Genomic DNA, 6000 nt, shown 5'->3' with positions numbered 1-6000 from the left:
TTGGTCATTTTTGCACATTTGGTCATTTTTTACATCTGGGGGTCCCCCAGGGACCTGGGGGTCCCTGGAGCTCCGGGGGTCCTTGGAGGTTGTAGTTTGGCAGGCAAGGAACGTGTGTGCAAAATTTGGCATGGATCGGGGCAACGGTTGCGGAGATATGAGCAGGGCAAGAGTGTGACGTGTGAGGTGTGACAGACAGACGGAGGGACGGAGTTACTTACACTTTGTGGTGGTTTTGATAGTAAGTGCGACCTGACGGTCGCAATACCTGCAAAGTAACTAGTTACTAAAGTTTTCAAATAATTGTAGTGGAGTAAAAGTACAATATTTGGATCCAGGATGTAGTGGAGTAGAAGTAAAAGTATTGGAAATTGGAAATACTCAAGTAAAGTACAAATACCTAAAGAATTACAATACAGTACTTAAGTAAATCTACTTAGTTGCTTTACACAACTGGTTCCCACAAAGTTAGCAGTACAACACACATGCAGGCAGGAACACATGCATGCATGCACACACACATCCATACATTATGTTTTGAAGCCTTTTAAAGAGAAATGCATCTGATTATGTGTGACTAATGACATGTACTGTGTGTGTTATGTTGTTTGTGCAGAAGAATGGAGGCTGTAACACGATGACATGCTCTAATTGTGGAAATAGATTCTGCTGGGTATGTCTCGCCAGACTCACGGCAAACCAAAGTGCATACAATCACCTTCAATAACTGCAAATAATCTACACAGAAATAGCTTGATACTGTGTAAATTATTGTTTATTTAAGTCTCAAATTGTTTATTTATAAAATGCTTTTAACATAGCAGGCGTGTCACACCACACAAATACAAATAGAAACAAATACAGATAAAGAATAATATAATATATTTCAGAAATTTCAAATTTGATGGTAGGCCCTATTTGTGTAAAAATAAAAGGGAAAGGGGAGCACTTGGTTATAGAAGTCATTGGTACTGTACATTGACTCTAGTCCATTGGTTCTCAAACTGGGGTCCGGGGACCCCCAGTGGTCCTTGGGGGAGTTCCAGGGGTTCCACAACCAAATGATAGTTAGAAACCAAATGGACCCTTATGGGTCTGTAACATAGAGATTGTACAAATGTTATGGTCCGTTTGGTTCCATTCATTTTTACAATATAAATTGGGGTCTCAGTGATAGAAATGTCATTTAATGTCTTTAAATGACATTAAAATGGTTGAGAATTACCCCTAGAGCAGTAAAAATCCTCTCTTATGGTGTCCCCTGCCATATCTTTTAAAATGCGGGTCCACAGACTTGTAAGTGTCATTTGGGGGGTCTTTGACAAGAAAAAGTTTGAGAAGCACTGGTCTAGCCCAGTGTTTCTCAACCTTTTTTCTGCATAGGCACACTTTTCATGTCCCAAGAATCCATGGGCACACCAACATAATACGGGGGTGTGTAAATATCGTCACTGTCGGGAAGAAACCTTATATCTCCAAGTTTCAAATTTGTATGTTTCTTCGCAAAGTAAAGCCCTGCTTCATCATACAAGGCTGTCGCACAACAGTAGTGAAAACAGCAGATCTACAAGCACACAACGCCTCGCACCGCGAGGCATTGTGTGCTTGTAGATCGTCTGTTTTCACTAGTTTAAATCATTTTTAAAATGATAAATACAATACTGGCTTTCAAGCAGTTTCAAGGGGCACACTTGACCCTTCTCAGGGGCACACCAAAGGTCCCCAGGCACAGTGGTTGAGAAACACTGGTCTAGCCTACAGTGTCTGATATTCGATTAGCCTACTGGCGATTCTTACTGTTGCATCCATCTTCCATAGGTTTAGCATACCTTGTTGGAGGACGAGGATCGGATGCCACTTGCTGCGATGGATAGGCCTACTGACACATGGGCTGAACGTAGAGGATGTGTGGTGGTGGTGACAGACTGGTAGTTGAATAAAATCATGTGGTTAATATTAACTGATTTTGTAGATGGAATTTAATTCATTGCTATTAAAGTGCCAAAAAAGTGCCACAAAAACAATGTGAAATTTGAATCTATAATTGGCTAAATCTTGTCTGATTAATCACTTGAGCCCTGTTTTATGCTTTGTTGTACAACGGTGTCACACAAACATGGCACACTTAATTGTAAAGTTTCTGAGACTCTTTGGTGTGATAATGCATATGAAATAAATCATCTCCGTTGGGTGGAAACCTCATTATGTCCAAAACCGGTTTCAGGATTCATAAAAACATCAAAAGTAACAAAGCACGCCGCATTTCGAGCTTGCAGATCTCCTACTTTTGATCCTTTTGTGTGATGCTGATGTATGATCAAGTAGGGTGTTAGTTAACAAGAGGTTTCTGCCTGACAGCGACGAAATACATTACTTGTCTCATTCACATTATACATCTATATAAATATATACTTTATATATATCATGCATCATCACATCTCCTGTCATGCTGTCATTTGACCACTAGGGGAAGATAGATAACCAGGTGGAGATAAAAACAGCTCACATGATAGGCCCTGACTGTCCTGCAAGGTTTCCTGTTTAACATTCTCCTTCATATGAGTCCATGCCTCCCACCATTACACCAACAAAGAGCTCTTGTAGATCTTTAAGCCATCTGAGGCTTGTGAATTGAATACTACAGCTGTCTCTTATATTAAGCCAAGACATTCTGGGCTACCTCCATGGGCTCTCTCCCTCCCTGTGTGTGAGACAGTGTGCGTGCGCGTAGCGTAGCCTACTGTATGCGCGAGCGCTTCACCCTTAGGGAAATGAAATCCCAGTTTCATTACTGGGGTCATCACTTCCTTATGAATGTCTAAACATCTGTTCTCTTCCATGACCTAAGACTCTTGGCCTGTGGCCAAAAACAGAGGTTGTCAACCTTTTATGTGCCGCTGCCAACTTTGGCATAATAACATGCGATGACAAATATTTAGCATTTGAAAGCTCACGGAACACATAATATCATTCATAACACATTTGATCTATCTCTTTAACTCTTGCATCTGTCTGTCTGTCCATCTAGTTAAGTTTCGATAAATTGGTGTGAAAATCAAATCACTCAGTCAAGCCTCTTTACCATGACCACTTTCATCATTTGAACATAATGCTGTAACATAGATGACAAATAATCATCTGTTGATCTGGTGCAAGTGTGAGGAGGTGTAAATGGAGTGCTGTGCATAATGAGGTTGGCTAGCTAATGATGCCTGGAAATCTCTGTGTTCCAATAAGAGCATCTGCTAACAGAATGGTTATTTACCCTGGAGCGTTGGGTGTAGTAGAACATGCAACGACACACACAAGAATCATAAACTCAACACAGTTAATATCATGTGTTTATATTTAGCTGTCGGAAAACACACACAGCCTTGAAGTCAAGTCAGCCAATCAGTCAGCCAGGCATCCATTCAGTCAGTCAATATGGAGTATTGGCAACATTGTTCAGAGGCACTGCATATGTGGTTTTCACAGAGAAAACACAGGGGCACAACAAGGAATTTTGGGGGCCCCTCGCGATGTGGCATGGGTCTTGCTAGCTCTGGTCCATACCGTTCTCCTAACGCTATGTGGACCAGAGCTAGGGTCTGCCAGCCATCAGTGTACAAGGCAAATGATACATGGACATAATCTGAGGCAAGCAGAGTCTACTACAATGGTTTCCAAAGAGTCCAGGCGTACCTTTGGATTTTGTGATAACTACATCGCATCTCGCATCACAAATTATTATTGCAAATATATGCAGTACAACTAGTGCTTTGTGTGCACCCATTTCCCAATACAGAGGTATTAAATTTATACTTGGAACCTGCAAGTGGCAGTGTGCGGGTGTATTTTCTTCATTGAAGATTCATTCATTCCAATACAGAGGTAAATTCTATCCCCAAGAAAACAATATTTGAACTAGTACTTTCAACCTGGTTTCTCCCTGTTTTGGATATAGGATAAAGTTTTATTACAATTTCTCATTATCCTCACACATTTTCAAAAATAGTGAGAAAAGCCGATCTACAAGCTCACAACACGTCACATAGCAACTTCTCAGCTTGTATATATGGCATTTCAGCTATGCATGTACAGTTGTGCCGTGTGATTTTGACTTTGGACACAAGTTTGAAAACCACTGCATGGTCTACAGTACATAGATTTGCATTTAGATATTTAAATGCAGGTGAATGTCAGATACTGTAAGGTAGGCTACATTTCATTTCATGGTGAAATGGCAGGTAAATAAATGAAACTGCACATCTGTCACATCTGTGGTTTCAACAGAGGCAGATGGACAGAACCTGCTTTCATGCTACAGCTGTTTCTCAGTGTCTGGTGCTGGTCTTGCACTACTGTGCCTCAGTGAGATCCATGTATCATGTCCTGATTCATCCACAGGTAAATACACACAGCATTACCAGTGTGAGTCGTATCCCCTCGCTTTCTGTAAACATTTGATACGGTTTGTTGAGAGGCAAATACTGTACAATTGTGAGAAAGTTTCCTTTTTGATTAAATTATATTGTGCAATCTCTTTTGATATTCAGTGCAAAAAATACAATATACCACCATTCTCACACCCACAGTGTAGACTTGGGTTATACTGTAGAACTTTTGGATAGCTGAATCAGGATATTGACAACAGGCCCTGTTGTCAAAATGTCTGACCACAGTACTACAGCTGCAAACCTTATTATAATATGATATTACTCATCATGCAAACACAAATAAATCAGATACAATGATTTGTTGCAATAAAAATAAAAAAGAATCTTTTTCATCATCAACAATGAAATGTCGAAGCATGTTGGACTGGACTGGATACCACGCTATGCCGAACACATCATCTTATAACGGCTTTGATAACAGTATAGGAAACAAATTAGTAGTAGAACAAAACATGTAACAGTAATAGTATCTGAACAAATACCGGTATACTAGATAGAAAACAAGCAGAAACAGGCCGGGGCATTTAACCTTTCAAAATGTCCAGGCTGAACACAAAAACAGTGTTACATAACCATTAATGCATTAAATCCATTTCATAAAAGAAAAACCAGCCAAACAGTGGCCAGTAATGAAATGCCAAGCTTTTAATGCCTTCATGTTAGGGAGTGAAGATGCCATTATTCAGAAGAGTAGTTATCAGCCTTGTTGGCCTGAAACCCTTTAAATTAAAATGCCACTACAGATTCCCTGATACATAATGGTGAATTTTAACGGCAACAAACTTCCTTTTTTTATCTTATTTCTTTTTCTGGCCTATTCCAGGCTCTTTCACATGGCCAATAAGAGCAAGCATAGAAGTTATAAATATTCAGGATTAACAAGTCATTTGTCACAAAAAGTCTATTTCTATATCAGAAATATATACGAATTTATTTCTATAAATCATCTCATGAACCCTGGGAGGTCATAGATTTAGAACCACATTTTTCTCTAATAAATACACACCTGATATGTTGGCCATCACAGAAATGCCAGACTAAGAATGTTTATTTCTAGTCAATGTTTTGATGTAGACACTAGACAGTCATAATTCTTGAGTTAAGCTTGAGTTCTGATATAATTATTCTATTTAAAAGGAACATCTCCATGGGCTTTGTTGATCCCTTCTTTTGCAATTAATTAATCTATACTGTTGATGTTATTCACAGATGACTACTATTAGAGGCACACTCTCCCCTTTCAGCATAATGCATAATGGATTACTATGCTACTGATTGAGATAATTCAATCCACACTTACAATGTAGACAAACGATAGAAGTTCTACTTTAGGGGTGATAACTTCATCTTCATCAACTCTATTATTGTGTCTACAATAAGAAGGTCTTCCTCAAGGTCTTCACCTCCTACAGCTTTGGTTACAGCAGCTCTGCTTTCATCAGTCCGTCTTTGTTCTTTTCTGATTAAACTGCATGGCACAGTTGGCTTATGTAACAGCCTAGCCTTTTTCCTCTACTCTCCCTGTCGCGATCTCTCCCTGTCGCGCTCTCTCTCTCTCTCT

The sequence above is a fragment of the Nannobrachium achirus genome (genome assembly GCF_963921795.1).
Source record: "Nannobrachium achirus genome assembly, chromosome: 1".
In the NCBI taxonomy this organism is placed as follows: domain Eukaryota; kingdom Metazoa; phylum Chordata; class Actinopteri; order Myctophiformes; family Myctophidae; genus Nannobrachium; species Nannobrachium achirus.
The sequence above is the reverse complement of the archived record's forward strand: the minus strand, read 5'-3'. Positions refer to the sequence as shown.